The sequence below is a fragment of the Narcine bancroftii genome, chromosome 13, assembly GCF_036971445.1.
Source record: "Narcine bancroftii isolate sNarBan1 chromosome 13, sNarBan1.hap1, whole genome shotgun sequence".
NCBI classification, from domain to species: domain Eukaryota; kingdom Metazoa; phylum Chordata; class Chondrichthyes; order Torpediniformes; family Narcinidae; genus Narcine; species Narcine bancroftii.
In genome coordinates, this window is record NC_091481.1 from 7,534,810 (window position 1) to 7,560,511 (window position 25,702).

The window sequence follows — 25,702 nt, forward strand, 5'->3', positions numbered from 1 at the left end:
TGTGATGGTTTGTGGTCAGGCCATCGTGAGCTTGGATGGGTTGGTGGTCGGGGCCACAAATAGTGGGGGGGTGTCAACGTTTACACAAAATATACAGAAAATACACAATTTTGGAGCTAAAAAGGGGATTGACTTTTACATGGGATCAACTGTTGCATGAGTATATATGGTATAACTCCACCAGCAACAAAATGGTATAATAAATATCTTCAACCTGAGAAGTCCACTCTTTTTCTCTGTCCGCAGATGCAAGATGACCCACACAGAGCTTCCAGTAATTTTTAAATGTTTGTTTTTATTCCAGTATCTGCAGTCTTCAGTGGCATGGGTTTGGTCTTGCCATGGACAGGTTGGGATCAGATTTAAATTTTAGACCCAAGTGGACTTCTACAATATGGGATGCTTCAAAACCAGAAAAGTGAGATGGTAACTTTGAACCAGTGGATATATCTGCAAAGAAAGAATTACCAATGTTCTTGAAGCACAATGTTAAAGGTGATCAACTCTTATTACGTTAGTTCTCAGTTCATTCAGGAGTCCCGATGGTCATACAATTTGGCGATTAATTTATGCCTCTCCATCCTTTTGAAGATTTCAATGTTAAGGATATTGATCCTGCATTTAAAATACATTTCTCTTTTCCCCAGGGTGCTTTGGGCAAATAATTTTCTTTTTAAAAAAAAATTTAGACATACAACATGGTAACAGGCCCTTGTGTCCTACAAGCCTGTGCCACCCAATTGACCTAGAACCCCATACATTTTGTTTTTTCAAATGTTGGGAGGAAACCGGAGCACCTGGAGGAAACCCACGCAGACATGGGAGAACATACAAACTCCTTACAGACTGCGCCGGGTTCTAACCTGGGTCGCTGGCACTGTTTAGCGTCATGCTAACCGTGCCGGCCTTAGTAATCAATTAAAAACATCGGTTCATGTTTTGAAACCTGAACAATATATTGCGTCACATTTTACAATTTCATGCTAAAATTTATAAATTTTAGCAAAACTGGAAAAATAATGTGAAAATGTGAGCATCAAATCATACGTTTTGAACACTGAATGTTAAATCCATCAAACCAAATTAATCTGGCGCACAACTTACACCTGTGTACAAGACAATAACTCTTTCTGAGTTCCTTCCTAAAATGACTCAGAATATGGACTTGTACACATATTTTCACTGTGGAGATTTATGTTCTTTACAATTTTAACAGGCAGTAATATAATTAACATTTCTGCTTAGAAATCCACTTAGCAATTTTATACAGGTAACTTTCAATATTTATTGCATGACTGACAAATTTAATGCGCAACAAACAAACAAAGAATTGCTGGAGGAACTCAGCAGGTCAGACCGTACCCATGAGTAGGAATGGTCAGTCAGTGTTTCAGGTCAAAACAAAGATAAAATAGGTGAAATTATATATATATATATATATATATATATATATATATATATGTAAAGGGGGAAAGAAGCTGGGGGAATGGCCCGAGGAGACAGAGAAAATGACAGGAGGTGTGAGAGGTGGAGAGACCGTTCGGATACAGATTTGTGAGTGAAACACCCTGTTGTTAGTTAGACACCAGCTGAAATAAATCAAAGGTTGACCTGGCTGTTATAACAATACAGCATGGAGAAAGGGTCTTGGGTTTGTTGAGACTAAGACTAATATCAAATACATTTGCATTTATCCTACATACTAATCCCATTTTATTTTGTCCATATTTCCACCAATTTCCCACGGATTCTACCACTCACCCACCCACAGGGGGCAATTAACAGCAGACAATTCATCGATAAACTTACATGTCTTGGGATGCGGGACTGAAACTGAAGCACCCGGAGGAGACACAGGCAGTCACAAAGAGAATGTACAAACTCCACACATACAAGCCCAGAGGTTAGTACTGAACCCAGGATGCTGGAGTGATGAGGTACCACCTCTGTTCCACTGAGTTTGAAATGCAGTCAAATCAAGGGTCTGCTGCTCAGGAAATTAGGACCATAAAAGCATACTTCAAGAAGAGTTGTGCGATACTTCATTTTGGCTATGAAATTTTCTCCTTCAATTGCTCAATAGGTGCTGGAAAATCACGGTAGTTGAAGGTCACCTCAAATAACGGAAACTATGCATCAACCTTTAGAAGGAGTGGCTGATTGTCTATAAACTTTATCTGCTTCATTGGAGATAGGACATTTCGACCAAGCTGATGTTTCTCTCACTCCAGCCTTTCTACAGAACAAATCTGAAAAATGTCTTCCAAATGTGACCAGATTTGGATAAAAGAACTGGGGAAATATCAAAATTAGTCATAGAGGATGCAGGCCGTTGCATGGATTGGAGATGCTTTGATGGGCCGAGTTTTCATGAATATTTAGCTATGAAAGTAAAGTTCAGGTTTGACATCCATTTGTACAAGGGCAACCGACAAAACAGCGTTCTCCAGTCAAAACGTGTACAGTCATAACACACATACAGACAAATGATACATGTACATAGTGCATATGTACATATATTAAAGTAAATAAATATTCTTAATACATATTAGAGTCACAGAGAGTTGTTTTAGCGTCGTTCAACATTCTCACTGCCTGTGGGAAGAAGCTGTTCCTCGGCCTGGTGGTGCTGGCTCTGATCCTCTTTCCCAACAGGAGTAGCTGGAAGATACTGTGTGGGGTGGTAGGGATTCTCACTGATTTTGCAAGCCCTTATTGAAGAATGATCCCAGTAAATCACATTGATGGGTGGGGGGAAAGGCAACCCTCATGATCCCCTCTGCCACTTCCATGGTCCTATGAATTGATCTCCGGTCCATTTCTCTGTAGCCACCATACCACCCTGTAACATAGCCGGCCAGGACACTCTCAATAGAGCTCCTATAGAAGGATGACATAATGGTGGCCGGTAGCATGAGTGTATGGGGAGCACAGCAACTCGCTTGTGGGGGTGGAATGTCCATGTATTCCCCCCCTTGGCGCCAACCCTGTGTTCTCCACTTGCTCCAATACCAAGCTATTAATGTGTAGTGGATTGAATTGTGCGGCGAGCAGCTGCAGTTAGTGTAGCTATCTCATGGCTCCAATAAACCAGGCATAATCCTGACCTCAGGTGCTCTCTGTGAGGAGTTTGCGACCGTGAGGGTTTCCCACAGGTGCTTCTGTTTCCTTCGACACCCCAATACGGCCCTGCCTGGCTCCAGCACATCACAATATTGGTGTATCCGTACATTGTACTTATGTATATGACAATAAACTCTTAATCAGTAAAGCAATCAGTCAATTATGTTCTGGTTGGTGGGTCACTTGGCCATTGTAAATTATCCCTAGTGTCAGTGAGTTGGTGTAAAAGAGCATGTGGTGGAGAATAGAAAACAAGATAATACATGGGACCATGAGAATGCAATGCCAGGTGATGAAGACTTGATGGGCTGACATAACTAAATTTGAGCAGATAAGACAATATAGTAGAATTAATTTAATTTTAAATTTTAATTTAGACATACAACCTTTAGACCCTTTAGACATAGAGGGTCCATGAGGCCCTTCCGTTCAATGAGCCAGTGCTGCCCAATTACACCCAATTAACCTACACCTCCCGTACATTTTTAAAGGGTGGGTGGAAACCAGAGCACCCAGAAGAAACTCATGCAGACCTGGGGAGAATGACAAACTCCTTTCAGACAGTGCTGGATTCGAACCCGGGTCGCTGGTGCTGTAACAGCGAGGTGATAACCACTACACTAGCTCCTAAAGCTTGAATACACTTTCCTTTATATATTCATAGGACATGGGGTCACTTCCAAAGCCTCCATTGCCCCTATCATAATCACTTCAGAAGATGGTGGTGAGCTCCCATGTGGTCACAGAGTTATCCAACAGGGAAATAAGCCCTTCAGATGAACTTCTCCCTGCTGACCAAGTTGCCTACCTGAGCCAGTCCCATTAGCTTGCATTCAGCCTGTATCCTTCTAAACCTTATCTATCCATGTACCTGCCCAAATGTCTTTTAAATATTATGGTCCCTGGCTCTACAGTTTCTGTCTGGAAGCTGGTTCAATGCACGCACCATTCGCTGCATGAAAACCTTGCCCCTCTTGTTCCTTTTAAGCCTTTCCACTCTCTCCTTAAGCCTGTGCCAAATAGTTTTAGGCTCCTCTACCCTGGGGTGATCTTATTAGCCGGGGCTAATTTCTAAGTGCTATCTTTATTATTGTGAGGCTACTATAGTACCTGCTACCCCAGCCTGCATAGAGTACTTTGTAACTATGCTGGAGAAAGTTAGGCCTATTGTACACCTGTTCCTTTCCTCTGGAAGTGAGATGTGGGTATCAATCTTATTTAATTCACACCCAAAATAGTGTTCCCAGGTGCTACTACAGGAAATCCTGGACAAGACTAATTTCAGCTCATAGCCCTTAAAAACACAATGCTGGAAAAACTCTGCAAGTCGAACAGTGGACTTTATATAGCAAAGGTAATGATACATGACCAATGGTTCGGGCTTGAGCCCTTCATCAAGGGATGAAAAATTGTGGGCGGGCATCCGAACAAAATGGTGGGAGGAGGAGGGGGCAGGGGTAGGAGCACGGTCCAACAGGTAGGATGTAATAGGTGGATAAGGGAGAGAGGGCACTGCAGCTACAAGGAGAGGGGGATGGCTCTGTGAATGGAGAGGGAAGGGGGTGGAGAACTGAGGAAAGAAGGCAAATGGATGGGGAAGAGAGGGAGAACAGGGAGTAGATCAGCAGAAACCGGAGAAGTCAACATTAATGCCATCCTATTGGAGACTGCTCAGATGGAAGATTAGGTGTTGCTCCTCCATTATACAGGTGGTCATGGTTTGACAGTCCGTGAGGCCATGGACAGGCATGTCAGTGTGGGAATGGGATGCAGAATTGAAATGGTTGACCACTGGGAGATCCCTGTCACTGATGCAGAGAGATCAAAGGTTCTCAGAGAAGTAATCTCCCATTCCAGTCTCTCTGATGTAGAGCACTGGATCCAGTAGATGACTCCCGCAGATTCACAAGTGAAGTGTTGCTTCACTGGAAGGACGTTTTTTGTGGCCACAAATGGTGGTGATGGAGGAGGTGTGGGCTCAAGTATGCCACTTGCTGTGTCCACAGGGGAAGGTGCCTAGGGGGTGACGATTGTCGAGGGAATCACGGAAGGAGCGGTCCCTATGGAAGGCTGAGAGGGGAGGAGAGAGGAAGATGTATCTGGTGGTGGGATCATGTTGTAGGTGACGGAAATTACAGAGGATAATGTTGGATACGGAGGCTGGTGGGGTGGTAGGTGAAGACAAGGAGAATCCTGTTTTTGTTGCATCTGGGAGGGGGGAGAGGGGGACAGGGCAGACTAGTGGGAAATGGAGGTGATGTGGGTAAGGACTGAGTTGATGGTGGTGGTAGGGGAACTCTCAGGAAAGTGCACTTCTTTTTAAAATATTTTTATTGAGTTTAATAGAGAATGTAAACACATAATCATCTAAAAAATTATATAAACCATATCATACACATAAAATAGATAAATACATAGAATGCAGATCGTAAACATATCAATAATGCTTTTCCTAACTTATCTAAAACATTGAATCTAGGATTGAATTGAATTAACAATTTACACATTCTCCATTGCATATCTAAAGGTAATATTTAAAACTTGAGACAAAACTTTTAAAGTAAGTTATAAATACTTATCAAAAAAGGAAATTTATACCATAACCATATAACCCTCAGAAAAAAATCTTCAACTTGTTTCATATGATCTATCATTACAATTTTGTTAAACACATCTTTATAAACTGCACTTCTGAGAAGACTGAAGCGGCCAAGGCTACCGGCCACCATTATGTCAACCTCCTGTAGGAGCTCCATCGAGAGCATCCTTACCGGCTGCATCACAGTGTGGTACAGTTGCTGTAGAGAGCGGCAGATAGGATCCCTAGAGTCTCCCTTCCCCCATCGATGTGAGCTACTGGGATCGTTGTCTGAAAAGGGTGTGCAAAATCATTGAGGACCCCTTCCACCCTGCACATAGCAACTTTCAGCTGTTCCCAACAGGGAAGAGATACAGGAGGATCAAAGCCAGCATCACCAAGCTGTGGAACAGCTTCTTCCCACCGGCAGTGAGGATGCTGAACGACCAAAGGAACTGCTCACAATAACCATCCGAGACCTTCAGATTCATGAAACAATATTTATTTATTTATATGAATACTTGTCCCGCATATGGATTGTTTGCATGTGTGTTATGTCTGGTTATGTGTCTGCATGTTTTGCACCAAGGATCGGAGAAGGCTGTTTTGTCGGGTGGTACTTGTGTAATCAGATGACAATAAATTGGGCTTGACTTGAAGCCATGTTTTTGGAAGAAGGAGGACTTCTGTGTGTCATTCATTTGCTGCTCTTAAAGCACGACAAAGCCTTTAAGATCTCTGAAGTGTCCCAAATATACATAAAACAGAAGATAATTTCAATTTCTTCCTTTTTTAAAAAAATCAAAGGCCTAATTATTCAGCAGGAACAGGTGTATTTTCCACATTTTAGACTGATTCTGAGTATTGAGCACCATTTATTTTCTATCTGCGGTGATACGGTGGCACTGTTCCCCTTTTTGTACTTCTTGTTTTTTGACATCCGCTGCTACTTCATGTTCCTTGGTCAGACCAGTTCTTCAAATTCCAAACCATTTCCATTTTTATAAAACAAGCCCTTTTTTCGAAAGTTGAGTCATTTTTATGCTCATGGATGTAAAAGATAGTATTTTAAAGAAGGGCGAGGACCATGTCTTCGAGGTCCTAGGCAATATTTATGATGGTGTTATTAGTATATGTTTAAAAAAATTGGCACCGCTGCCGGAGATGCTGTATGGACAGCACTGCTGCTGGTGTGGGCCGGCGGGGAGCTGAGACTCAGTGCTCGGGTCAGACCGCCCAGTCCTAATGCCAACAGCCCTCTACAGGCTTTAAATGGTGCTTTGTTTTATAATCCTCCGACTTCAAGGACAGGGCCCAACATGGCGGTGCCTACGATTGGCAGCAGTCACAAGGGGTTGCAGACTCCAGGGAAGCAGAGGACTGGCGCAGGGCACCGGAAAACAGAGAGACCACCTCCTCCCCCGCCCCATTTGAGAAGGAGAAGCAGAGGACACGACCCACAGACTGGTGACCACGACGGCAGACAAACGAGGTACTCTGAGGCTGAAGAACACAAGGTCAAAAGACTCACACCAGGCTGTGGACTGCAGGAGACTGGGTCAAGACTGGTCGAAGGGGTACCAGATATCGGAACTGGGTCACGAGAGGGTGCCTAGGGCTCTGCAACCCTGACAGAGAGTCTGTGGGCCAACTCAGAATCGTAGTGGAAATAACTCCACCCTTGCTTCTGCACTAGTGATCCTGAGGGACTCCCCAAGAAGGAGGAGATCAATACAAGATTTTCTTTTGAGGAGATCAATGGAAGATTTTCTTTTGATGCTGTTGCAGTCCTGCAAATGCATAGAATCTATTTGCATCTGTTAAATAATGTATTATGTGATCACCAAAGAGGCTCAAAGCAAGAGGTTCCCAGGATACAGTTTATCTGTTTCGACTTGTATCAACCTTACCATTCTTTCATCAAAAACATTAAGAGCAGGAACCATTGTGTAAAAGGCTATCACCTATGACTGATTAGATATTAGGTGATTTTTTTTCCACTGTGAGTTAATGATCACAACCTTGTAAATCACTCTAGTCAAGGAGAAAAATACATAGAATGCAAACGCTTTTAAGACTAATTTATGAATCGCAGAATGGCAATTTCAATTTTACTGGGATAATTTACTCGGCAGCTGGCAATGGATTGTGGAGGAACAGCTCTCACCGTGTTGTCAAGCCAAAATGTAATAATTACAGTCTTGGTTTCCCATCACCTGAAAACTAATAATATATTCTGGGGTTCATTTAATCAACTCATTATTTGCTTTTGTGGCAGAAATACTTGAGGAACAAGCCAGGTATTTCTTTATAACATAGAAAGAGGCCATTCAGCCCATCACATCAATGCCAGTTCTCAGAGCAGTCCCATTCTTCAGGTTGCCCTACACTCACGTGCGCATCAACCTCCCAGTTACCCTGCCACTCACTGAGTCAAGGGGCATTTTGCAGTCAACAGCCGGTCTACTAGCCTGTCACTGGGAAGTGGTGGTGTGGGGGGAGGGGGGGCGAAAGCCAGAGCACCGACTGAAAACTCCCATGGTCATAGAAGATGCATGCAAACACCACATGTGCAAGATCCCAGGGCAGGATTGAATCTAGGGCACTGAAAGAGGGCAGAGAAGCATTAACATTGTATCATTGCGTCTCCCTGCATTCTCACAAGAAGGGAAAATGGGAACATCATAAAAACATAACAAATATTCATTGTTCTTTTTTTTTGTTTGGACTTCTACCGACATTTTGCTCACACCTTAATGAAGGGCTCAAGCCAGAAACGTTGGTCATGTATCTTTACTTTTGCTACATAGAGTACACTATTTGACCGGCTGAGTTTCCACTGGCATCACTAGGGAGGTCCAGAGTGGGGGATGCAGACCGCACCGGGTGACACCATCAGATGGGGTGACACCAAAATATCCAGTGTTTCAGCAGAAATTTATTATATTTTATAAAAAATATCCCTGCCATTAGTTATAACAACAAAAATATTTTTCGTTAGCCCATCTTACATGTATCAGTAGATCTACGAGGCTAAAACTCGATGCTCATTTACTTTTTGAACCTTCTAATGCACTGCAGTCCGAGCTGTCATTATTACCCAATGACAACGATACTTCGAATCACATGGTTTCATCTACTCGCGCCACCAGCACTCGCTGTTGTTTTCATTGTTGCTGGTGCTTTTATAGTCACTGCTTTTTGTAAAATTTTCTAGTGTTTTAGCTGCAACATTGCAGTAATTAGTATTTACGAATCTATATCAATAACTTTTTTGAGAGTGAAGTAGTAATTAAGAAGGAGAAAAATCAAAAAAAGGTTTCCGCATGGTTACTAATAATGTTGTAATTCAATGTTTATGGTGGGGGAAGGTGCGGGGGGGTGGGGGGGATCACTATGAGTTACTGTACTGGGTGGCACCAACCCCAGGGACTCCACTATGAGTTTCTCCAGCATTGTGTTTTTACTTCAACCATGGTGTCTGCAGACTTTCGTGTTCTACTCCTTTCTTTTAAAAATATTTTTTATTAATTTTCTTTTCTTTGGCTTGGCTTCGCGGACGAAGATTTATGGAGGGGGTAAAAGTCCACGTCAGCTGCAGGCTCGTTTGTGGCTGACAAGTCCGATGCGGGACAGGCAGACACGGTTGCAGCGGCTGCAGGGGAAAATTGGTTGGTTGGGGTTGGGTGTTGGGTTTTTCCTCCTTTGCCTTTTGTCAGTGAGGTGGGCTCTGCGGTCTTCTTCAAAGGAGGTTGCTGCCCGCCAAACTGTGAGGCGCCAAGATGCACGGTTTGAGGCGATATCAGCCCCCTGGCAGTGGTCAATGTGGCAGGCACCAAGAGATTTCTTTAGGCAGTCCTTGTACCTTTTCTTTGGTGCACTTCTGTCACGATGGCCAGTGGAGAGCTCGCCATATAACACGATTTTGGGAAGGCGATGGTCCTCCATTCTGGAGATGAGACCCACCCAGCGCAGCTGGATCTTCAGCAGCGTGGACTCGATGCTGTCGACCTCTGCCATCTCGAGTACTTCGACGTTAGGGATGAAAGCGCTCCAATGGATGTTGAGGATGGAGCGGAGACAACGCTGGTGGAAGCGTTCTAGGAGCCGTAGGTGATGCCGGTAGAGGACCCATGATTCGGAGCCGAACAGGAGTGTGGGTATGACAACGGCTCTGTATACGCTTATCTTTGTGAGGTTTTTCATTTGGTTGTTTTTCCAGACTCTTTTGTGTAGTCTTCCAAAGGCGCTATTTGCCTTGGCGAGTCTGTTGTCTATCTCATTGTCGATCCTTGCATCTGATGAAATGGTGCAGCCGAGATAGGTAAACTGGTTGACCGTTTTGAGTTTTGTGTGCCCGATGGAAATGTGGGGGGGCTGGTAGTCATGGTGGGGAGCTGGCTGATGGAGGACCTCAGTTTTCTTCAGGCTGACTTCCAGGCCAAACATTTTGGCAGTTTCCGCAAAGCAAGACGTCAAGGGCTGAAGAGCTGGCTCTGAATGGGCAACTAAAGCGGCATCGTCTGCAAAGAGTAGTTCACGGACAAGTTTCTCTTGTGTCTTGGTGTGAGCTTGCAGGCGCCTCAGATTGAAGAGACTGCCATCCGTGCGGTACCGGATGTAAACAGCGTCTTCATTATTGGGGTCTTTCATGGCTTGGTTCAGCATCATGCTGAAGAAGATTGAAAAGAGGGTTGGTGCGAGAACATAGCCTTGCTTCACACCATTGTTAATGGAGAAGGGTTCAGAGAGCTCATTGCTGTATCTGACCCGACCTTGTTGGTTTTCGTGCAGTTGGATAATCATGTTGAGGAACTTTGGGGGACATCCGATGCACTCTAGTATTTGCCAAAGCCCTTTCCTGCTCACGGTGTCGAAGGCTTTGGTGAGGTCAACAAAGGTGATGTAGAGTCCTTTGTTTTGTTCTCTGCACTTTTCTTGGAGCTGTCTGAGGGCAAAGACAATGTCAGTAGTTCCTCTGTTTGCGCGAAAGCGACACTAGGTATTATTCTATTTAGTAGAATCCTAGCGAAGATTTTGCCTGCAATGGAGAGCAGCGTGATTCCCCTGTAGTTTGAGCAGTCTGATTTCTCGCCTTTGTTTTTGTACAGGGTGATGATGGTGGCATCACGAAGATCCTGAGGCAGTTTTCCTTGGTCCCAACAAAGCTTGAAAAACTCATGCAGTTTGGCATGCAGAGTTTTGCCGCCAGCCTTCCAGACCTCTGGGGGGATTCCATCCATACCTGCTGCTTTGCCACTTTTCAGTTGTTTGATTTCCTTATATGTCACATCCAGGGTGAGGACTTCATCCAGCTCTAGCCTTAGGGGCTGTTGAGGGAGCTGGAGCAGGGCGGAATCTTGGACTGAGCGGTTGGCACTGAAAAGAGATTGGAAGTGTTCTGACCATCGGTTGAGGATGGAGATCTTGTCACTGAGGAGGACTTTGCCGTCTGAGCAGGATCCGGGCAGGAGCAATGGGGAGACGGCGGCCCCGGCCTCGGTCGAGTGAGGCAGGCAGAGGCCCCGATCCGGGCAGAGAGTGGGAGGCGGCGGCCCCAGTACGGGCACAGAGAGAGCAGCAGCGGCCCCGGCCCCGGTCCGGGCGAAGGGTAGGCGGCGGCGGCCCCGATCCGGGTTATTAATTTTAATTAAAAACAAAAGGTACAATTTAGTAAGATAAATATGAACAGTTACACAAACTAGATAAGACATTCTGTAGATCACTAACATACATAAATTGTAAATCATATCCATAATTCATATTCTAAATAATATATATCTTTTTAGAAAAAGCCTCTAATATGTAAAAAAAAATGAAAATAGTAGAGGAGAAAACTTTTAATATAGATTTAATACCGAATCCTTTAGCTCCTCTTCGTACAATGGGAGGGAATGATTTTTCTTTGTCTCCAGTTCAGAGTCATGCTACCTCTTTCACCACTCTTTTAGTGAGAAGGGCGATTTTACTGAAATGGAAGGATGCTGCCCCCCCACCTACTCGTGACCCAGCGAGACATCACGTCCTGTTTGAATTTGGAAAAGATTCGTTATTAATAATTTGTGTTTTATTCCATTTACGTTACGTGAGGTGAAAAGAAACGAAGGCTCTTTCGTAAATGTGCTGTGCCCCCCCCCCAGGGGTGGGGCCTCTGTTGAGAATTACTGCTCCAGGGCAAACAATGTCATTGAAATATGGGTGAACGTAAAAGTGGGCTGATTCAAAATAAAGCCAAACAAGAGCTAGGGAGATACTCAGAGAAGCACATGAGATGAAGTCAAAGGGGTTGGAGAGATTGTGTGCAGGTTTGTTTGCCCAGATGGTCATTCAGCTGGGAAATGGTGCAGAAAAGGGGATTCAGAAGACTGAAGGGCTTGAGCTATTGGGACAGACAGGATAGGTAAGGGTGTTTTATATCTGGAGCTTAGGAGCAAGAGGGGTGATCCTTGTGGAGTTGTATGAAATCGTAAGGGACATAGATAAAATGAATAATCCCAGCCATTTTTTTTGCAATTGTACTGTTGAAAAGGTGCTCAGTCAGGTACAGTAAAACCCTCATTATCTGGAATTCAAGTAACCGACAGCCTCAAGAGAGTGGCAAAAAAAAACTGTGAAAAATAAATAATTGAAAAAATATGGAAGTTTAAAATTGGTCCAACCTCCTATTGGTTCGCCAATCACGCAACACACAATCTCAAGCAACCGGAAAATTCACTTATCCAGCATCTACCAATCCCCATAGGTGCCGGATACTAGGGGTTTTACTGTACATCGATAGGATGGGTTTGGAGGGTATGGGCTGAGCGCAGACAAGCAGGACTACCTTGACTATACAACTTGGTCAGTATGGGCAAGTTGGGCCAAAGGGCCTGTTCCCATGCTGTATCTATGTGAAACTATGAACTCATTCATATATATTGAATTTTAATGTGTTTTAAGCCAAGCCCATTGACCACACAGATGGATAAAATCTTGACTCAGTTTATTGTATGATAATTCACAGTTGAGAGTGAAAATGTATGGATTTAATTTTCTATTGATTTGCTTTGTGGAGCATAAGAAACTGAAACAAAATTGGCAGTACTAAGAATTGTGCCTCCAACTCTTAGTGAGATCTTCTTGAGCCTTTAACAAAGTCCAGACATACCCCTACAAGGACTGATAACTGGAATCCAGGTCATGGGCCACTCAATCTTCCGCTAGCAGCACATTGAAGGCTACGTTAATTGTGGTGGGGGGTGGGGGGGGGGTTCCAAAGACAAAGGATGGCTCATGGAAAGAATAATATGATTTAACAAATATTCTGGTCAAAGGCATGCAGATGACAGGAAATGTAGATCATTGCTGTAACCATTTCAGACTAATTCATATGGTTATTTCTGGGGTACAAAGGCTTTTTTTTAAATTATTTTTCACAATATGAACCATATTAACCAAAATACACACAAACATTTCCCTCTTGAATATACACAGTGTCATTTTCTCCCCTTTACACCCCCTCCCTTCCCTCCCTCCTTCCCACCCCCCTCCAAACCCATTAAATGTTCAACATACACAATACAATAAACCGATTAAACAATGTCATCACACAATGGAAAATAAACAAGAAAATTGTGTCATCTACTTTTACACACTGGATCAGTTCATTTTGTCTTCTTCTCTTTCTGTCATTTTAGAGGGTGGAGGTCCGCTTATGTTCCATGTACGGTTCCCAAATTTGTTCAAATACTGTGACGTTATTTCTTAAACTATATGTTATTTTTTCCAATGGAATACATTTATTCATTTCTATGCAGTACAAAGGCTTGAGGACTTTCTTGTAAATGGATTCATAACACTAGACAACAATATTTTTCAAAACGTTTGATTCCAGAAAAAATTGGGGAATTTTGATAGACAACTTCAAGCTGATTTCAGATTTGCTGTTTCACGTAGGAAGTTGGAAAAACATTAAATGAACTTCTTGTGGCGCCCCACCGCGGTGGCAATCGAGCCGGCACTCGAGGCAGCGAGCGCAACCAAAGGCCAGCAGCCCACACAGCAGCACTGCCCCCAACAAGCGAACCGACGGTTGAATGGCAAGGGCAGCTTAAAGGCCAGCAACCCCAAAATGGCGCTGGCCTTGCTGCACAGCCAACTGACAGGGACAGTGTGGGGGAAGAAGGGCATTGTTATGCAGAAAAGTACCCGTGTGCAGGAAACCCGCTTTTGTTATGCATGTTGTGACGTTAGCCAAGGGGAGGGGGCCATGGCAGGAACAGTGCAAGTATAAAAGTCAAGCCTGAGCCCAAATAAAACTCAGAGCTTAACCTGACTACACTACGTGTGTGTGTCTTCTTTCGAGTAGCACCCGGCTACATTCTATTAAATTTAGTGTGTTTAATCACATAAAGATACTGACATGTTGCGTTAGTTCAACTGACCTAAAAATGTTTTGCCGCTGATCTTCCTTTGTACTCAGCATCTGACGCCTGGTCCAACAATGGATGGCCACCATTGATGGATTCCAGTTGCCCTGATACGGCTTCTCCATGGCCGCAATGTCCTGGTGAAATCTTTCACCAAGATCAGCAGGGAAGAAGTTCAAGTGCGAATAGAGAAAATGAATTTTCAACGACATGTTGCTTTTCATGATTTTGTCTGCTTGTCGAAATCACCAAAAAATAGGTTACACCTAAAAAAAAGGTGTGTGATAGGAAGGTTTTACGGCAATTTTTGTGACCAGCAGCCCCAAATCCATAAAATACACCCAAAAGTGTTCAGGAAGCAAAATCTTCATTGTCCAGTGTAATTAGAAAAATAATCAGTTACCCGCCCTCTGCCCAAAGATGTAAATGGAACCTGATCCGTCAGCATGTTATTTGACGCATTAATCAGATTCAGCTCTCCGGCTGCAGAAACCATTGCCTGTGCTCCTGCAACCTCAAACCTGATTGTCCTACCACCCTCCTCTCTTGAACCTCTGGTCCCATGTCCGAAACGAGGCCCCTTTCAGCTCTTTGCTTCTATGAGCTATGTTAAGCAGCTTTTTCATTTTCAAAATCCCTTTTTCATCGTCCCTATCTATTCCTGTCGTCTCCTCCAGCCCAATAACCCTCCTGATTGCCATACTCGTCTGATTCTGGTCCATTCCAGAGTTCATCTCTCCATCACTGGGCAGCCATGTCATCGGCTTCCACTACATAGTTTGATCTAAATTTGTGAACCTCTTGACGTCTCTCTTTTTTTCCCAAGACACTTGTCATAACCTCTCCAAATGACTTTTGGTTGTCAGCCCAAATAGGCAGCTCTGTGTCAAATCTTAAATTTTCCAGCTGTCCTCCAAATCTCCATTGGATATTGTAGGTGTGATCTAAATGCCAATTATTGTTATATAGTTTGTTAATGTGCAGCACAGAAGATATGGCAGAGATATATCTTGGTGCAGGCACAGGCTCTTTACCCATGAGGCATTGCCCAACCTAATGCTCAAATTAAACTGAAGCTTGCTGCTTGCACAGTATTTCACTGAAGAGACATTTTCTGAAAGGGCTTTTTTCTCTTAGCTTCATATTTTTTCTTTGGAGGTGAAGGAATATAATGCAAATGGTTCTATCAAAATATAAACATGCACACCTTCCACAGGAACAGCACCAAGATTTTGGTCTGTTACTTGAGGTCTTTGCAAAGTCCCTGATGTGGACCAGCTGGTACACACTCAGGCTTGCTCCTGGTGTTTGTTTAGATGGGAGGATAATTCAAAGTGTTTTGATTTATTGCTGAAACCGCTCCAATTTTTGAACATGTAATTAAAGGGATCTTTCATGGCCATCCAACTGCAAAACATTCATTCCTTGACCTTGCCATAGAGTTTAAGGTGAAAATGACTCTGGTGAGTTTTGACTATCAAGAAAGTCCACTCCTTGGGCTGTGTGGGTACTAAAAGAGTGTCAGCCAAAATCCTATCTGGTTTCTTTCCCTCGTTCTGCGACCATTTTCTTGGAACTTTTCCTAACATTGTTTTCTAAAATTGTCATGAATACTGTGCCTGAACACACTATCTTTTAACCAAAAAATAGACTTAATTCTCAATAAATAATGTACAAAAGGAAAACTATTCAATGTCTCTAAACACACCGAAATGCTGGAGGAACTCAGCCAGACTTTTCAGTGTCTATAGGAGACAAAGATATTTTGCTAACGTTTCAGGCCTGAGGCCTTCTTCAGGGAAAGATCAGAAAAGGCAGAAGAAGGATGTATCAGAAATTCTCGGAATTCAAGCCAAGGGGGATGAATCCAGACTGTCACTTCCCACCCTTAGTTTCGATACCATACATTTCCATCACTGTACATTGTTACGTTCATTTCTATTTACACCTTTACCACAGATTGCACAGGAATTTGTGTCATCTGTCATTATTCTCCCCTCTGTTGTTTGAGGGGCTTCCTCTCAGTCTCAGCCCCTCAATGCCCAGTAATTGAAGGATTCTAACACTCACAGACCAGTGAGTGGCTATCATTGATACTGCAAATTCAGCAAGGAAGTTGTGGTAATGTGGGGCAGTCATCACAGCTCTGTGTGACATTGCCTTTATTCAACGTTAAAGCACAACCCACACACTTTAGTTTTCCCCTACCCTCAAGCTCCTTGGGTGTTGTAAAGTTTTTAAGTTGTCACACCCTGTTGTGATCGTTTCAGCTAACACCAAGAACCTCACGGAGTACCTGCAAGGAGGGCTCCCGAATGACCTCAGGCTTCCTGATCATGTCGGAGGTTTCGATCTGGAGCTCAGGTTGCCAATGGATCGCACAGCGGTCTGTGCGGCTGCAGGGGCTATCAGAGCCCTGGAGGTGAATCCACGGACACACAGTGACTCTGAAGGAGCACTTTTGCTTCCCTTTCTCTCATACTGTAAGGGGCCCTGGGCGACGCTAATGTTAGACAGAAGGCAATTTCCTGTAATGTTATTGTGATAGTACAGATCTATCACCAATGTACATAGTGTATATAGTTACTGTATCTAGACTGTGCTTACAGCGATTGGCTGAGAGCTAAGCCACGCCTATTGTCTGGGCCTTAAAGGGTTGTGTCCCTCGCCAGGTCGGATCATTCCGGACTGGTCGGCCACCTGTGAAGAGCTCCTGTCTTTTGCTAATAAAAGCCTTGGTTTGGATCAACAAGTCTTTGGTTCTTTCGAAGAGCTCTACAGTTACATGTTCTTTGCTATATGACGATAAAGGAATCATTTTCACCTTGAACTGTACAGCCAATGGAGGAACCTCAGTGACCTCCCTTCCTTTCTGCAGGGTGGATTCCTTCAACTTGCTTTCCTTTCCAAAGTTTTCTAGAGAACATGGACATTGTGTGAGGTGACACTCATCAGATTGAGAGTCCTTCCTGCTGTTTCACAATGGACATGTATCACAGATCTACAATTACCTCCAGAAACCTATGGAAGTAATATGTAGTTCTTGTTTAAATTCAAATATTCAATCCTGACTTTAATACAACTTTCTCCCTTCAAAATTCATTGTCAGGAGCTGAAAGGTTGTGTTGATTCCAAAGTCTTTGATCTGATTCATATCTGGACTGCTCCAATGATTGTAAACCCAGTGAGGTGCTATGTTTTCTCCTTGTACATTATTCCCTACCTGTATGCTGTTGTATGTATGAGGTTGGCCTGCCCACTAGTGACTCATCTCCTATGTCTCCTCCCCTTATGACCTGGCCATAAAGGTCGACCTCCCTCCCCCCTTCTGGGCATTCCTGTACCCGGATTCAGGCCAGCCAAAGTAGATCATTCCCCCTGATCTCTACTTCGTGGTTATTGATAGAGCCTATCACTCAGCCAGTGCCATCACTGGCATGAGTCTTCACTCCATTCAGGACATCTACAAGAGCTGGTGCCTCAAGAAAGCAACCTCTATGATCAAGGACCCTCATCACCCAGGCCATGTCCTCTTCTCACTGCTACCATCAGGAAGGAGGTACAGGAGTCTGAAGTCACCCACCCAAAGTTACAAAAACAGCTTCTTCCCCTCTGATGGACAATGACCCACAGACACCACCTCACATTTTCTCTTTTGAGTTATTTATTTTTAAAATCTTGCATTTACAAAATTGTAATTTATAGTAATATGTGCACCTTGTTCCGCACAATACAGCTGTTCACAAAACAACAAATTTCATGAGACATGTTTATGACAATAAACCTGATTCAGAGTCTAATTTAAACTCCACACTTTAAAATATAAGGAGAGATTGCACAAACCAATTGCATTCCCTGGATTGAGAGGGTTAATAGACAACCTGATTGAATTCTGAAAAATGTTAAGTGGAACTAATGTTTCCAGATTAGTAACTGAATATAAACACCCAGCATGGTGTCTGTGGAATTTCAGTTCAGTTGCTTGTCTGGAATTTAAAACCAAACTGATCTTAATAAACGATATCTACAAACCTACTGGAATATTGTTAAAATCCTGGAAGACTGATGTCCTTTGGGGTGGAAATTTGCCATTTTTATCCAGCCTGGTCTAGATTTTAATCCAATGCAAGTGACTTTTAAATTCCTTCTGAAATATTGCTGTATGCCACTCCACTCAAGGGCTGTGGAGATGGATTATGAATAATTAGATTTTCCAGAAATGCCCAAACTCTAAAAACTGAATAAATGAACTTCTGCCATGAATGTTTTTGATTACACTGGACAATAGCATTTTTTTCAACAGATTTCTTCCTGAGAAGTTGAGGATTATGAAAGGCAACTTTAAGATGAATACAAAGATAATTTCAGATTTGTTGCATCACACAGGAAGTTGAAGAAACATTAAATTAACTTTTATTGAATTGAGCATGTTCAGTCACATAGACACTGACACGTTGCGTTAGTTCGACCGACCTAAAAATGTTTCGCTGCTGATTTTCGTTTGTACTCAGCATCTGATGCCTCTCATGTCAGTTTCATATAATAATCATCAATCATTGATGGATTTCAGTTGCCCTGATACTGCTTTTCCACGGTCGCAATGTTCTGGTGAAACCTTTCACCGTGTTCATCACTGACTGAACCGAGATGAGCAGGGAAGACGTCCAAGTGAGAAGGCAGAAAAATGAATTTTCAGTGACATGCTACACTTGATTCTTTTTTGTATGCTTGAAGTAGACTTAAAATATGACAAGAAATTATAAAAAATAGGTTATATTTTAAACAAGCTGCATGTGATAGAAAAATTTTAAGGTGAATTTTGTGATCATTATTCCAAAATCCATAAAACACACCCAAAGGTGTTCAGGAAACAAAATCCTCGTTGTTCAGTGTTACCAAAAGTGTTAAAGGATATGGGTTGGTTTGTGGTGTTAAGTCACAACTTGGCCATTCGATGCCAGAATAAGCTCAGAGGGCAGAATGGCCTCCTTCTGTCTCCCTATTCATCCGAGGAGAGTGAGCATTTGGCCGTGTTGCTGGACAGTATTCGAGCATAGTGGAAGAGGGCCAGGGAATCAGAATATCACACCAGGCAGATGACAAACTGTTGCTAGAGGAATTTGACCAAATGGCCATTGAAAGATTTCTGGTCTGGATTGCTGCAACAGATGTTCGATGCTTCGACCAACAAGATCTCTGAAGAGCGAAAGGCAAATAATGAGCAAAAGGACAAATCCCATACAGAAAACACTAAAGAATCAAGGACAGATTTTTTTAAAGCTAATTACAAATAGAATATATTAAAATTAGGAGTAAAACAAATGTCTGCTGACATCATGATTGAAGTAAAAACCCAATGCTTGAGAAACTCAGCAGGTCAAACAGTGGACTTGATATAGCAAAGGTAAAGATACAGAACCAATGTTTCGGGCTCGAGCCCTTCATCCAGGTATGAACAAAATGTGGGCAGTCACCAGAACATTTCCTCAAACCTTGATGAATGGCTCAAGCCCAAAATGTTGGTCATGTATCTTTATCTTTGCGACATCAAGGACACTGTTTGACCTGATGAGTTTTTCCAGCATTGGGATTTTATTAAAATTAGGAATCAGTTGATCTAAACTCTGAAGATATACCACTAATTTAGGTACCTGCTGCTCCTTTTTGAATATTCTTTCAACTTTTCCTCTTGATTTTTTAAAAATTCTAGTTCCATCTGAGAGCATACGTCTTAATAGAGGTGTCACTGTTCAAGTGAATATCGACAAGCTTGGTAAAAACAATTTATGTTGTACAGTAAAATTCCTGATATCTTAAATTCAAGCAATTGGCAGCCTCAATAAATTGACTAAAATAAATTTTAAAAATTTAAATAACAATGAAAAAATAGGTTAAAACTACATAAGTTTAAAATTGTAAAAGTCAATGTCCTCTGAAGTAACATGTAAACCTTTGGTGAAGATGGGAGCAAATATTCAGCCAGTGGTGCCTTGCTTGGGCTTTGCTCATAGCAGCTGTTTGAATAAAGTTGTGTGGAACAGCAACGGCGTCGACCAGGACGAAGAGCTGGTCGATGCTGCTCACCGTTGGGGTAACTCTCTTAAAGTGTCTCCTTATCCCCGCTTAATAAGAATCAGCCCAGTCAAAGGCTTTATCTGTAAATCTGGGGGAATGGGGGAGGGGGGGGTTTAATTACCTCTAATGCGGCTCCATGGAAGGGGAGGAACCTGCAGATGCAGCGACGGTTAAATATTTTCAAAGAATGAGACTGAAAATAAAATAAAATGCTTTAAAATTTATACATCCATGCAAGTGAAATTTGTTCAATGGTTTATTCTTAATTCAGATGTATTAGTTAAGCATTCTAAGAGTAAGTTTCAAGAAACCAGAAAATACACTTATCCAGCATCTACCAATCCCATAGGTGTCAGATACCAGGGACTTCACTGCATTTGAAAGCAGCCTGTAAAAGGCTTCCAGATGAGCTCATTAATATTGCAGGGATGGAGGGAAATGTAGCAAGTACAAGCAGCAAAGTAAGTTGTAGTATAAATTGGGCACCATGCTTGGTGCAGGCATTGTGGGCAAAAGGGCCTGTCCTGTTCTACATTTTGTGTTTGCAGCTATTTAACTGAGATGCAATTCACCCAACTTACCAATGAAGTACACTGGAAAGCCATCAGGGATACTGACAGAGCTGTGGATGCTACGACCCCTTTTAGCATCAAATCCTTACCGAGACTGAGATTATCTGATTTAGTCATGACTAAACTGTGAACCAGGAGCTTCTGTAATCTTTAAGACAGTACTTTTTAGACTAAAGCAATTAGTCTGAAATCAAGAAGTGGGTGAGGCAGCAGATAGGAAACTATAGACCAGTTAACCTGTCATCTGTGGTTAGGAAGATGTTGGAGTCAATTGTAAAGGATGAGTTTACGGAGTACTTGGAGCCACATGACAGGATAGACCAAACCCAGCATGGATTCCTTAAGGGAAAATCTTACTTGACAATCGGATTGGAATTCTTTGAGGAAGCAACAAACCGACGTGATAAGGAGATGCTATGGATATTGTGTATTTAAATTTTCAGAAGGCATTTGACAAGGTGCTGCACATTAGGTTACTCAACAAGATAAAAGTCCATGATATAACAGGAAACGTACTAGCATAGGTAGAGCATTGACTGATTGGCAGGGAGCAGAGTGTTGGAATACAAGGATCATGCTCTGATTGGCTGCCATTTGCTGGTGGTGTTGGGCCTGCTTCTTTTTATGCTCTATATTAATGGTTTGGATTACGAATGAATGACTTTGTGGACAAGCTTACAGATGATGTGAAGGTGGGTGGAGGAGCTAGTGTAGAGGAAACACAAAGGGTGCAGAAGGATTTAGATAGATTAGGAGAATGGGCAGAGAAGTGTCAAATGAAATACCTTGCTTTACGAAACTAGAGCGTTGCTGTGAAACCTTTCGTAAGCCGAAATGCTGCAAAGTGAAGACCCATTCACTACTATTGAAGGCTATTTTCGGAAAAGCGAAAACCCATTCAAATCCTTTTGTAAAAGTGAACACAGATTTCTTTGTAAAAGTGAATTTTCATAAAGCGAGTATTTATAAAACAGGGTATACCTGTATGACGTCAGAAAGTGTATGGTCGGGCACTCTCATAGAAAAAAATAAACAGGCAGACTATTTTTTAAATGGGAAGAAAATTGAAAGCTGCCAGATGCAAAGGGACCTGGGATTCCTCGTGCAGGAGGACCTGAAGATAAACTTGCAGGTTGAGTCAGTGGTGAAGAAGCAAATGCAAAGCTGGCATTCATTTCAAGAGAAATAGATGCGACGTTGAGACACTGGTGAGACCTCATATGTATTGTGAGCAATTTTGGGCTCCTCATTTAAGAAAGAATGTGATGACTTTGGAGGGGGTTCAGAGGAGGTTCACAAGGATGATTCCAGGAATGAAAGGCTTATTATCTGTACATGAGGAACATTTGACAGCTCTTGGCCTGAACTGGGTGGAATTTAGAAGGATCTAATTGAAACCTTTTGAATGTTGAAAGGCATGGACAGAGTAGAAAGGTTGTTTCCCATGGAGGGAGAGTCTGGTGGATGCCGCTTGCCATTGGGGTGACTCTGGCACAACTTCAGGATTGAAGGGGGTCCACTTAAAACAGAGGAATTTCTTCAGCCAGAGGGTGGTGCATCTGTGGAATTTGCTGCCGCAGGCGGTCATGGAGGCCAGGTCATTGGGTGTATTTAAGGCAGAGATTGATAAGTTCTTGATTAGCCAGGGCACCAAAGTTATGGGGAGAAGGTCAGGCAGTGGAATTGAGTGGGAAAATGGATCAGCTCATGATGAAATAACAGGGCAAACTCAATGGGCAGAATCTGCCCAGTCTTATGTTGGAAAACTTGAAGGGAGAGCCACGGGCAGCTTTTTGGGACAGATCATAGAGGAGCTTCTAGGGCTGGCCACAGCTAACATTTATTTTCACAGGTATATTTAAAAAGTCTCCCTTCCAAAATCATTCTCATTAGCACCAGACATTTCTGTGGAAATACTTAACGTGGCAAGGAAATGACATGGATCTTGGCCACGAATTTGGGGTGAATGTGTTGAAGCAGGAGACCTGAGCTTCTTCACACACGTAGGGAGACTACGTCTGCAGCTCAGCATGGAATTTTCCAAGCGAGCTCCAGCCCAAAGTATATTTTAGTGATACAAACCATTAGTATTGTAATAGCTCTGCTGTGCTTTATTGTATTTGAATTTGCCAATGCAAATATACGTAGTTCACCCCTAATCTAGACATAAAACAAATAAGTAAAATGGTACCTTACAGGACTTAGTAAAAACACACAGAGGAATGCTGGAGGAACTTAGCTGGTCTCACAGCGTCAATAGGAAGGAAAGATATATTACCGACGTTTCAGGCCTGAGCCCTTCTTCAAGGTATAAACAAAAAAAGAGGAAGGTATCTGAATAAAGATTGAAGAGAAAAAAGGGGGAGAATGGGAGCGGGGAGTACAGACGAAAAGCTGTGAATTGGATGTGATAAGAGGAAAGGTGAAAATTGATTTTGGCGTCATGAAAGGAGAAAGGGAAAGGGAAAAAGGAAGAGAGAAAGACAGAGAGAGAGAGAGAAAAACAGAGACAGAGACAGAGAGAGATAAAAACAGAGATAGACAGAGAGAGTGAGAGAGAGAGAGAGGAGAGAGAGAGCTGGGAGAAAGGTGACATGGGAATGAAGAAGAGGGGAGGTTTAATGGAAAGTGGAGAAGTCGATGTCAATGCCATCCAGTTGGAGGGTTCACAGCTGGAAGAAGTGGTGTTGTTCCTCCAATTTACAGGTGGTCTCAGTCTGGGAGTACATGAGACCATGGACAGACATGTCAGCAAGGGAATGGGGAGGAGAATTGAAAAAGGTGGCTACTGGAAGATCCACGCTATTGTGATGGATAGAGCCAAGGTCCTCAAGTCTCTCTGATGTAGAGGGTTTGTCAACTTAATTCACCACTGCCAACTTCCACCCCGATCTCAAATTCAGCTGGTCAATCTCTGGCAACACTCTCCCATTTTCTGATCTCTCTGCCTCTATCTCAGGAGACAAGCTTTCCATAGACATATTTTACAATTCCCATAAACACACCGACTACACTTCTTCAACTGCCCCCTGCAAGGATTCTATTTCCTTTTTGCAATATCTCCATCTTTGCCACATCTGTTCCCTAGATGAGGTCTTCTAGTCCAGATCGTCTGAAATGTTGACCTCCTTCCACAAACGTGGCTTCCCCTCCACCACCATCAACTCAGCCCTCACCTTCTCATATCTTCTCCTTTTCCTGCTCATCTTTCCTGATCCCCTCTGCCCCCAGACATTACAAATGTCCTTACCTACCACCCCACCACCCTCTGCATCCAAAACATTATCCTCCATAATTTCTGCCACCTACAACATGATCCCACTACTAGACACATCTTCCCCCTCTCCTCCACTCTCTACCATCTGTAGAGTCCGCTCCCTCTGTGACTCCCTCGTCTACTTATCCTTCCCCACCAATCGCCCCCTTGGCATGTTTCCACTCTTAGGCCCACACCTCCTCCCTCACACTATTTGGGGCCAAAAACAGGTCTTTCAAGTGCATCAACACTTCACGTGTATCCATGAGAGTTATCTACTGCATCCGGTACTTCCTTTGTGGCCTTTACACCAGAGAGACTGGGTGCAGACTGGGAGATCGGTTCACTGAGCACCTTCGCTCTGTTCACACCAGTGACAGGGACCTCCCAGTGACCAATTATTTCAGTTCTGTGTCACACTCCCATGCTCACATGTCTTCCCATGGCCTCGTGTACTATCTCACCAAGACTACCCATAAAATTGGAGGAGCAACACTTGATTTTCCACCTGGGCACCCTCCAACTGGATGGCATTAATGTAAATTCCCCGGTTTCCACTAGCCTACTCTCCATCCTCCTTCCCTTCCATTTGCCTTCTTTCCTCCAACTCTCCACTCTTCTGTATTCCCAGAGCCATCCCACCTCCCCCCGCTTGCTGCTGTACCCTCCCTCCTTTCTCCACCTACTACCTTTTGCCTTTGGGACCGTGCTCCTCCCCCTGCCCCTCCTCCTCCTCCATTTTGTTCCGGCGCTTACTGATATTTTTCATACTTTGAGGAAGGGCTCAAGCCCGAAATGTTGGTTTCTTTGCTACTTAAAGTGCCCTGCTTGACCTGCTGAGTTTCTCCAGCATTCAGTCGTGGTGTCCTCAGACTTTGCGTGTTTTTCTTATTTCTCTATGCAGGGTTATATTCGTACTGAGAGACTTAAGCTCTGAAAGAGTTAAAAGTGGATGTGAAAACAAGCACAGCCTAGGAGCTCTGTCCATCTAGACTTCATAACCTTTTGCAAGTAAGGTTTACAAGAAACGTTGAAATATCAAGACTGCTGGAATTGTGATCTCGCCACGAACAGCAGCCTATTCTGCGCAAGCTGGGGGTAATTTTCTGTCGCGGCAGAGCCAAAAATATTCCTTCAGTTGCGATATGGGAGCAAATTATTATTGTTTCCACAGCTGTAAAGATATTTCAGAAATAAGCAGCACCTAGACAGGAAACCAGGAGAACGTGGGTCTGGCAGAACATAGTTTGTGGAGAAACCTTCAGACAGGACTTCTGGCTGAGAGAATTCAAACATTATTATTGTGAGTGCTTTCTTCCATTCTGCTCCCCTGTGCATTCCTGACTTTCTTTCCTTTATCATTAAGGCTCTGCCTTCAGCTGCTGAGGTACTAAATTCTGGGATTCCCTTCCGAAACCTTCTCCACATCCCATAGTCTTATCCAACTTTATTTTCTTGCAACTCTCGGCCCATGCTGAGTTTCAGAACCATCCTGTTGATTGCATTCTCTCGGTTATTCTCTGCAGTCCGCTGCTTCTGGCATGCCTCCTTGTCCCACCCTGATTGTCCTGACACCCACTTCACTGGAGGCCGTTTATCCCAATCCGCCGGCCTTTGGGAAGAGGGAGGAAACTGCAGCATCCGGGAGAAAGCCATAGGGTCATCCGGAGCAAGCACCAACTCCACACAG

The 25,702-nt window shown here is 43.3% G+C and overlaps 1 long non-coding RNA gene across 1 annotated transcript; it reads left to right on the forward strand.

Moving 5' to 3' along the window:
* Window positions 1-310: 310 nt before the first annotated feature.
* LOC138748655 (uncharacterized) lies at window positions 311-25,702 on the forward strand. The gene is made up of 3 exons (XR_011348206.1): window positions 311-495; window positions 1,772-1,903; window positions 24,917-25,702. It is a non-coding gene; the product is annotated as an uncharacterized lncRNA (long non-coding RNA).